At 40.9% G+C, this 10,974-nt stretch overlaps 1 long non-coding RNA gene across 2 annotated transcripts; it reads left to right on the top strand.

The window, feature by feature from the left end:
• Positions 1–4,189: 4,189 nt before the first annotated feature.
• On the top strand, positions 4,190–9,894 carry LOC146177605 (uncharacterized). 2 transcript variants are annotated; one of them, XR_014701330.1, is made up of 3 exons: positions 4,200–4,314; positions 4,570–4,760; positions 9,576–9,894. It is a non-coding gene; the product is annotated as an uncharacterized LOC146177605 (long non-coding RNA). The 2 variants fall into 2 exon arrangements; XR_014701331.1 differs by lacking the exon at positions 4,570–4,760 and having other exon boundaries at positions 4,190–4,314.
• The last annotated feature ends 1,080 nt before the right edge of the window (positions 9,895–10,974 follow it).

Raw genomic sequence — 10,974 nt, forward strand, 5'->3', positions numbered from 1 at the left:
ATATATCGGCAATAAACAACAAAAATAGTTTGTTCCGCCTATTAGTTTAGAGTTTGACCATTCCAGCCGAGCTAGGCGGTGACAAAGGAATAAAAAAACTGTACAGGAATGAAAATAATGTGCGCTGTCGAGTCATTCGAAAAAACGAATGCAGCCCAGAAACATTGTTTTAATGAGGCAGTTTTCCATGCCCTTTCCAATTCCTTCATTCTACTAAAATGATTTGGAATACGTTGCTTGCTCATTGAACGTTATCGTCTTTTTGTGCAATCCGCGTTAAGGTGAAGGTGATTGCGAAAAACGTCTGTGTGTTGCCTGATGCCACAGCGCATCAGAACCTCGACGCGCACAAAATTGATTCTGAATCATTCATTGCTGTGTCTGTCATCGTCGATTCGCGAAGTCGAGACAAAACATGACCGAAGAAATATTGTTATAGCTGGAGAATGATGAGGACGAAGTGGCGCGCTCGTTTGGGGAAGATTAAGAAAAAGAAGTGCGTCGAACGGGGGCCCTCGTAGCCTGGCTCCTTGGCTGTTCCTCAATGTATATATATTTAATCCTCTTTTGTAAATATATTTCTCACTGTTACAAAATTATATGCCAAAATTTAAAAACCTTGAACAATTCACAAATTCCGTAGAATCTTCAGAACTGCGCGGTGCGCTATAATTGGACAAAGGCTTTATCGAAGTGGCCATAATTACTTGCGCTACAAAATTATGCAAGGTGTTTTTTAATGGTTTTGAAAGCTGAGGTAGTGTAGAATGGGTGGAAAAAGTTTGAATAGTCTTAAAACTCTTTTTTTTTCCTAAAAATTTTCAATATTCGCTGTTTTCTGTAAATTAGCGCGATCGTATCTTTGTATTCAAATGTCATAAAAATATGAGTTTTAGCTGTTTGCGGATAATTATGCTGAGAACATATTGTGGAATTATTGCTGCTCTACCATGAACCTTTTCTGAAATAAAGGCCTGCAAATTAGGAAATTTTCATTTCCTGGGCCGATGTTGAGAATCTTTATAAAAACATCTACTCATACCTGAAAAGCGAACAACTGAATACAAATAAAAACGTATATATTTAGTCAGATAATTTTCAGCTAGATAACTTAAACATAATTTGATTAATCTATAACCAAAGTTGGCCAGAATAGAAGAGAAGCTCGGAACTCCGCCTCTTCGACATTATTAATCAGTCATCACGCAACAATATATAATATTTTGAAGTAAATATAAAAGGTCGAACGATAATCCTTTGTTCGATCATAGGTGGCGAACGGGAGGGGAAAGATGACGCGCGCATTTGTCGATGCACCAACTGTATGGATTTACGCAAGAATGTGGATGGTAGATGGGGAGGCTTTCTATTTTTTTTAGCAAATGTTATGTACGGGGTTGGCTTGAAGAAACAATGCGTTTGCGAACACACAAAACAAAACTATTTTTTAGAACTCGACTCGAGCGGTGCGCGCTGGCGGCCGCTCATCGGCACGGTCCGAAGTCACGGCTGGCCGGTGCAAGCAGAAGAGGGCTGGGAGGAACGGAATGTTGAGAGGGTCGTTGGTCCTTCGTTCCCACGCGCAGCCCATGCGAACACAACACCGCGGCGGGAATCGCGCACTGGTTGAGCGGTTCGCTGTTGCCCCTCGCCTACGCGTCTACGTGCAAGACACAACAGAAAGCATCCCCGGCTGCGCTGCTGTGCGGCCTCCTCCCGAAGCGTTCATTTCAGAGCTTGTTGAAGACGCTACAAGACTTGTGACAGCTTCTTAAACCTTTCTTTAATTTCTTCCCTCATTAATTTTCTTTTTCATTGCGCTGTGCATAATTTTCTCTTGCGCCTATACATGTCCATGTGCTCCGGTTTGTGCTTGCTACATATCAGTGAATAGCTGAGCTGTGATATGTCGCCGGAGTACGGATTACAGCAACGGCGGGATACCATCGGCATTATCGGACTCAGTGAACGCCGTCATCTTAGACCGTGAGTATATATCTTTGCAGCATGCCATTGCTTCATAATTGGTTCTATATAATCTCCCGCCAGTCCCAAATGTTCTCTTTCCGTATTCTCCTCGAAACAACTGCGCGAAGCATGACTTCAAGAACTAAGCGAATTTTCGTCCGGGTTACATGCAACCAAGTGCGTGGACTTATTTGCTGGCTGCGATATGAATAGCATTTGCGCCGAAAATAGAGGAGCCGTGCGTAACAGGTGTGTATGCCACCAACACGTGACAGAACACTGCAGGCAGCCATTTGCGAAGTTTTTTGACTGTGCAGCGCGCCGCAATCAATTAGTAACCAGATACTATGCGCCCGGCTTTGTACATATATTTTGGACAGCCTCTCTTCTGCGCGCAGGAAGCCATGTTCACACAGTTTTTGGATTTTGTGAAGAGTTAAGGGCAGTTTTTTGTTTTCAGATGTACAGACGAAGTTTTGAAAACTGTTCGTGCCGTCTGTGCAAGCGAATTTTACAGTGGGGCGGACACTGTGTGCGTGATGCCGCTTGATGATTAGGCTATAATCAAGTCATAATGAACCTCCACTTTTATAATGGTTAATATCATATTGAGGAAATGAAAGCCGTGAACAGCGCAAGTGAGCCCCTTTTCAAAATTTTCTTAATCGACGCCCCCCTTCTGAGCACGCGCCTTCAGGTGAGGGCGTTATCAGAAAGCGGCGACAATAGGAGAGCGATTTCGCAGACGCGCTTCGAAGGTGGGGGAAAATAACAATACAAACAAAAAGGCACATAAGCCGTGTGTGCACTGCGTCCCTGTCACTGTAAAGTAAACAACGTGCACGCGGGACACATTGTACAAAACATTGACGGCCGGTATGAGGCAACCATATCGTCCGAAATATGTTGCTCGCGAAGCGCTCAATCACGGCGCGCACTTACAGGCGAAATGGGACAGGCCGTCAGGTCCGCCTGTTCGCCAATTACAGCTCTTTGTACCTCACGTACAGCCGCCCTGATTTTTAACAATATAGCGCGAGCATCGACCAAACTGCTGGTCAGCGCCTTACAACGGCGATAAGCGTGCAACACGGCGAGAGTTCGTGCATGCGCAAGAATGTGGAACGTCGCAAACAGATATTGTGGCTGGGCGTGTGTCTTTGTGATCCGAACAGCGCAGCAGAAGACGCCCTCTCTTCGTGCGCGTGCGCGAACTCTCGCCGTGTTGCACGCTTATCGCCGTTATAAGGCACTGATCAGCAGTTTGGTCGACGCTCGCGCTATATTGTTAAAAATCAGGGCGGCTGTACCGTACCGTATGCATGAAGTGCACCCCATAGCCATCCTGCAAGAATGTTGAAACCGAAGCAGCGATCCACGTATTCTAATTCTATAGGAAATCATTTGGGAGTAGAAAAGAGCAACTTAATATGATGTGCATGGTTCTTTAATAAACGATATGTATAAATGGACTGTTGAATAGTTACAGTAATGGAGTGTTGCGCTTGAATTGTTTACGGCCGTGACCGCAATAAATATTACTCATATTGCTCTTAGGTTTAAGCTCTGGCATTGATAAGCCTATCTAAAGAACCGACTGGCAGTGACAGGTTGTTTACAGCTGTTGATCAAAAGGTAGGCCATCATGCTATTATTGCAGGCATATTTGCTTCTTTTTGTACCTCTGTTTACTAAAACTTAATTTTGTTCCCCATTCCTAGGGACGCTGCACCTCTTACAACACTCACTGTTCAGCCGCTTTTATTCAAGGTACAAAAAGGAGGAAATGCGCATGCACTCATAGGATAGCCTGTCTTTCCGTTAACAGCTGCAAATAACACGCCACTGCTCCTCGGTACCTTGGACGAAGTTTTCAATGGGGTTACCTGAGATGCCTAGCAATTGCTGTAATATTTATACCAATCACTGCAGTGAAAAAGAAAGGTAACACTGCATCACTTTAACTGCTGCATGCACCTTTAAACGTGCCTTAATTTTATTGCCTATTCTTATAGACGCAGGACCTCTTGCTATAGGCTTTGTTCAGTAAGCAACCGTCTTTCATTGCTTCAATTTCTGTCTCTCCACCACTTTCTTGTTGCTCTGGGTGTGATCATTTGATTTCATTGTTCAAATCATATTGTATTATCATGTGTGAATGATTTAGCCTGCACATACATGCTTTCATTTTTTTAGATGCGCATCGGGAGCGTTTTCTACGTAGAAATGGATCGATTGAGTGGTATCACTGGTGCGAAAACCGACAACCCTCAGAAGATGTGTGTCCTGTGGTTGGAAGGGCAATAAAGAAGAAGAAAATCAGCGGAAAAGCCTGCCTAAAAAAAGGTAGCACTGCATCACTGTAACTGCTGCATGCACCTTTAAATATGCCTTATTTTTATTGCCTATTCTTATAGACGGTGGACCTCTTGCTATTGGCTTTTTGCAGAAAGCAACCGCCTTTCATTGCTTCAATTCCTATCTCTCCACCACTTTTTTGTTACTTCGAGTGTGATCGTTTGATTTTATTGTTCAAATCATATTATTAAATCGCCGGTGAATGATTTCGCCTACACATACATGCTTTCATTTTTTTTTTAGGTGCGCATCGAGAGTGTTTTCTACGTATAAATGGATCGATTAAGTTGTATCACTGGTGCGAAAACCAACAGTTCGGTACCCCCAGAAGATTTGTGTCCTGTGGGTGGCAGGGGTATAAAGAAGAGGATAATCAGTGGAAAAGCCTGCCTAAAAACTTACAAAGATGGCGCAAAAGCGAAATGCTGATCAGGGTTAGAGTCTGATTACTTCTGTTATCGCATTTCACTTGCTAGGTGATGTGACATATATTAAGCACCTTAGTATATTTTGTGGTATACTCGCTGAAAATTGTGTAGACATTAAATTTTTTCTCGCTCAATTATTTTTAGTGACGCACGAATTGGAATAAAACGAAGTCATCCACACATCTCATGCCCATAGACATTATATGCGTGGATGAGCTCATTAATTGTGTTCCTATGTGAGCATCCAATAGTTTGTCGAATATATTAATATGTTAAAAGTTGATTTTTTTACTGTTAATCGGAGTAATACATATGCTCCTTATCATAGCATTATTCGCCTGTAGTTTGTATCTGCTCTTTCCTAAATTGTATTCTACAAAGTATACGTGTGTCATCTCGTACGTCTATTTAACTAGCGAACAATTTGCAATCGAATCCCTTTTGTGATGTTGTTTCAGCTACAAATAATGTATGATAGTTGTGACAATATAGGTAGCTTTAGCTATAACATATAGCGCGAAAATCTTTAATATATGCGATGATATTTTTATTCACCGCATTGGCTAAACCAACCTGTTTGAAGAGACGAAATGAAAACAAATATGGATGTCTTCGGACAGGAACAGTAATCGTGGTGCCATGACCATTTTTTTTTAATTAAATTTTCATATGTAGTGGGCTAATGTCTCGACACAAAGGAATGACCCTTAGGTTTGCCAGATGCGGCGTAGTATTCTCGAAAAAAAAAAACGCCTATCACTAAAGCTGGAAAACGCCGTTTTTGTCGTTTCAAAAAGTTGCAAGTTTGGAGGCCGGCTGGTTGCGTAAAATTTTGTCATTCATTGCTTTTTACTCACCGCATTTGCGTAACATTTACTTGTATAAGAAGTACTAAAAGTGTGTTTCATTGATGCAGTTGATTTAGTAAAAAATCGCAAACTTTGCTTCAAGAACAACGCGCTACAAAAATGTTAATGTTCAACCTTACATACTGACGTGATGCGTTACACTAAAACATTCTGTGTTTATTACGCAGGTCATATTGTTAATTTAAGGCAGAATTTGGAGACTCTAACCTGCTATATGTGTTCTCTGTAACGCCACCAAAACTATTACGCTGGAAAGCGATTTGCTTATGATTGAATTATAAAACTTACACATTGAAAAATCATCTTCAAAAATATGGTATTGTTAGTGGCGGTCAAAGCTGAGAAATGGAATAATATATTAATAAACTAGATTGAATACTATTGCACCTAGCAATAAAAAAGAATGCAGGACAGAGAAAAAGTTCAGCCTTCACTTGCGTTCTGCCATGAAATTGACAGAAATAGTGAATCAATACCATTTTAAGCTATTTGCCCAGAAGCAGAAAAAGGATGTATAAGCGCTGACAAGGTTTTAAATTTTACTTAAGGTAAAATGTAACTAAATTCAGCAAATACTAAATTGAAGTTTTGATGCCTACTCCATAAGGGGGAGCCATATAAGCACATCTATAGAAGAAAAACAGGCATTCCTATATTTCTAATATTACATTTTGCAGAATTCAATATATTTACTGACTCAAATTAATAATATACTTTGCATTGTTTCCACAGATTTTGATAAAAATTGATGTTGCGGCCGTTTCTTCAATTCTAATCAGTTTTCCTTATTTTAACATTTTTATTTATTTATTTATTTATTTATTTATTTGATACTGCCAACTGCCTCTTGGCAGTCCAAGCAGGAGTGAGTAAGTACAGTCGGCACTACAAATCAAGGTAAACAAGAATGTGAGCGACAAGAAAACATAAGGAAATGACTTGCAATACAGATTATTGCGCGGGCAAAAGCAGCTTATACAAAATTACAAAAAAGAACATTAAAAAAAAAAAAAAAAAAAAAAAAAAAAAACACACACATCTGCAAACTGCAAAAACAGGAGACTGGACACTCTAAAATTAACATACTTCATTGCAAAGAGTGCACAGCAGACGCAAAGGCGGTCAAAGCTGAGAAATGGAATAATATATTAATAAACTAGATTGAATACTATTGCACCTAGCAATAAAAAAGAATGCAGGACAGAGAAAAAGTTCAGCCTTCACTTACTTACTTCTTACTTTTGTCCAATTTCAAAATATTATGCAGAAACACACACAAATCTAGAGCTTCAAATTTTTTCATAAATAAAGAATGGAACCTAGATAATGTAGAGAAATAGTTTCCGTGCCAAGATATTATTGGATCTTGCAAGAATGAAGGCTGAATTTGGCCATTATCAGCACAAGCACTCGGTTTAATATTTAGTGTTATATTTTTAAACAGTATAACGCAACACTTTCAGTCCGTGATATTTTTGAGGTACTGAAGATTTTTGAGAGGGATTTGAATCAAAATCGAAGATGATCTTTTTGTTAATTGCAGCAAATTAGCCCTTTACTGCTGTTTTCGAATTCTGAGCAATTTTTATCCGTTGTGGAGAACGCACCTAGTGGTCTGGAGCTCCAGATACTGCCTGGAATTAAGAACATGCGTCAGGAAGTGAAAACATATTTAGTGCAACCAACCTAATGCATCATATGCCAGTACATAAGGTTAAAAATGAATAATATTTTTGGAGCATAACGCTCCTGAAGCAAAGTTTGCGATTTTTTAATAACTCAACTGCAAAAACAAAACAGGTTTCTAATAGTGTTTGTAAATGTAAAACCTGCATATATTTAGTGAGTAAAACATAGTAGATGACAAAATCATGGTATCCAAACTTGCAACATTTTGAAATGGAAAAAACAGCGTTTTCTACCTCTAGAGATATATCACACAATTATTTTTTTCGAGGGAACTACGCGTATCTTGAAAAACTAAAGTTAATTCTTTTGTGTCTAGATATTCGCCCACCACATATAAGAATTTCATTGGAAACGAAAGATGGCCATGGGACCTGGATTATGTTTCTAAACTAAGGCACCCATAATACGCTGTGAGAAAGCCAATATCAAGGGCTTTTTTTAATATTCCATATTTCGAACGGTTGTGTCATCTAAGAAAATTTGAAAGCTAGGCACACCTTAGCTGTCGCCGGCCCTCACTTTCTGTTACAGCTGCAATTGCTAAGCTTAATTAATACGTTGAGTACTTTATTGTAGCCACGAATATAGCGCTGTTACGTGTAAAAGAAAGGCCGCAGTGACGCGATTCCCGTAGAATTTGTAAGTGAAATCTGTAAACCTTACAACTCTACCCATATATATAATCTCTTGCAGGTTTTATTCAAGCTACATCACACCTGCTGCGCCCCATATCTTGAGCCAAGGGTTATAAATAAACCATTAGAAACAGACGATGGAAACCGGTGGCGCATTGCTGGCAGCCACTTAGGACAGCGCAGAAAATTTTTATTGTGTACGTAGCGAAGTGAGGTTATTCGCTTCAAGTACTAAATATTCACTTTAGACAATAAGTAGGACTTAGAGTCGGTGAGCACGTTCGGAAACCCTTGTTTCAATATTTGCGGTTAGAAACCTCATGTGTACCTTTTTTTTCCAGCTGCAGATAAATTCCGGGTTATGTAGATACCGTTACCAGCCCATTCGGGCACCTCGATTGTGCTGCTCACAACATGATTTTGAGCGGACAAAACAACCTGCCGCTATGATGGCTAGCCCCATGCATGAGTAAGGGTGATATGCTGGCGATGGTTGCTTCGCGTCGACCCTTTGGCGCACATGAAGGCTCGAGTTACAATGAGCGCGCCGAACTTTGCAATGCGGATAATGACTACAAAGCGGTAAGGATACAAATGAGTGGAACAGTATTTTTCAGCTGTAAAATACAAATACAGTCTTGCTGGACGAATGTGCTGGCGCGGACGAAGAAACCATAGGCAACTTGTAGGTCTAACGCTACACAGGGCTGTCGAGCCAAGCCAAGTCCTCAATTGTATTGTCCAGGAATCTGATTTTTGTATTTTCGTGGTTTCCTACTGTATCTGGCGTTCAAAATGCAGACGTGAGGGTTCTTTATCGCAAATTATCAAACGTGGTTTGTGCCGGTACTCTTCAAAGTAGCAACACCATTTATTGTGTAAGTCAATAATCAGTAATTTAGGTAAATAATGTCAATTAAGGATTCCAAACAAAACCTTTTCTGTGGGGCTCAAGGTAGCTTCCAGCAATATGTATCTGGTTTCCTTTGCCTGCCTCCGAAATGTTTTTTTTCTTATCCCTTGGATCAAATTTGCTTGGACAAGCAGTATATGTGTAAAAATGATGCACCTGCGAGCTACCCGTTTAAGTGAGCTCCCGTTTAAGTGAACTACAAACAAAACCAGTCAAAAGCTTATATCAGCTAACCAGCGGCCAGTGCAGCAGTCGTGGGCTTAGATCGCTTGTGTATATTATATCTAGCCATTTAAAAAAAATGCAAATGGTCGCCGAACATTCTCTTGGTAACGATATTTAGTATAAACTGTTTGCACATCGCCGAAAGCGTAGGAGGGGCAAAAAACTAGCGCGCCAGTCATATGCAGAGACAGCCGACAATCAAGCACTAATTCCTAGTGTGGGATGAAACACTGGCTGTCTCAGCCGTATTGCTGTGGAGGCGATCAAAATGCAACAGGGCACATGCTATGCAATGTATGTGCGTCTTTCATCCTAATAAACCCAAGGCAGCTGAAACTAATCTGGAACTCATCAGTATAGTGTTTCTCATTGACCATGAATTTCGCTACATGAATTCTGGAATTTTCTACATCTTCCTATAATAATGCGCGCGATTTTATATGCCTCGTAATAGTGTTGTAAATTTTGTTTCCTCATTGTTTTTGTGCAGGTGCCTTTTGCGAAAAAGTTGGGGTGGACGATTTGGAGGCACACGCATTTATTCGCAGGTGGCTGCCTGGTTCCTGTGACAGGGGGGTGGAAGAAAAAGGCGTTTTGCTGAAACCTCCCCTGGCGAACCAGGCATGCCACCTGTGAATGCAATTGCAGGGTCAGCCCCCTCACTACGCCTATGAGTGTGCCCTCCAGCTCCCTGGCCCCTTCCAATTCCCGAGAGCCCGCCCTGCCCTGACCAACCCTGCCACTGCCCTGCTAACTGCGGCTGTGTGTGCCCTCAGTGCTGGCTAGTAACAACTGCCGTCTATAGTAACAATTGCAATAAATATAATCTCTTTGTGAACCATGCCCTTGTTTTGCGAATATCTACTGGTTGCTCATGAGCGACAATTTGAATTATTATGGCCATTCCTATTTGAAAGGCCATTATTGTCCCAGCAAGTTCGATGTGCTGTCACGAATATGGCTAGAATGAAAAAGGCTGCATTTTATGGCCTGCACAGGCAGTGCCACAAAATGTGTAATCTTGACATCATCAATGGTACATGAATGGAGTAGCCGGTGTACCCATAAACCACTCGATTAATATTGGTATCGACAATATGCGGCATGAATGGAGTAGCCAGTGCACCTGCAATGGCTAACCATTAGTATGATATTGGCATTGACAATGGGCCATCAATGGAATAGCTGGTATTAAACAAATATTGGTAATACAATGATGGTATAATGCTGGACAGTATTGGCAAGAATCATGGTGCATGAATGGAAAGTCTAATATTGTGCCTACATTTGTGGCTCCAGCTTGGTTGAACACTGGACCCATCTTGGAACGAAAGATGGGCCAAGAATGGAGAATGTAGTAAAATGCCCAAATGCCAATATCAGTCCAATATTGATGCCATTCTTTTCCAGTGATGAACCATTGTTGGACCAATGCTGGTGTGCTGCTTGGGACGTAATCGGTCGCGTCGCTTTCTCGTAGCTTGGAGAACATTCCATCGCTGTTTTCTGCGGCGCGCGCGCCGAAACATTAAAGAAAGGGCCACCGCGGCCTTACACCACCTATATTGTCACAACTGTCATCCGTTATTTGTAGCTGAAACAACATCACAAAAGTGATTCGATTGCAAATTGTTCGCTAGTTAAATAGACGTACGAGATGACGCACGTAAACTTTGTAGAATACAATTTAGGAAAGAGCAGATACAAACTACAGGCGAATAATGCTATGATATGGAGCATAAGTGTTACTCCGGTTAAGAGTAAAAAATCATCTTTTAGCATATTAATATATTCGAGAAACTATTGCATGTTCACATAGGAACACAATTAATGAGCTCATCCACGCATCTAATGTCTATGGGCATTAGATGTATGGATGACTCCGTTTT

This window comes from Amblyomma maculatum, chromosome 10, assembly GCF_055883805.1.
Source record: "Amblyomma maculatum isolate TAMU_Amacu chromosome 10, ASM5588380v1, whole genome shotgun sequence".
NCBI lineage: Eukaryota > Metazoa > Arthropoda > Arachnida > Ixodida > Ixodidae > Amblyomma > Amblyomma maculatum.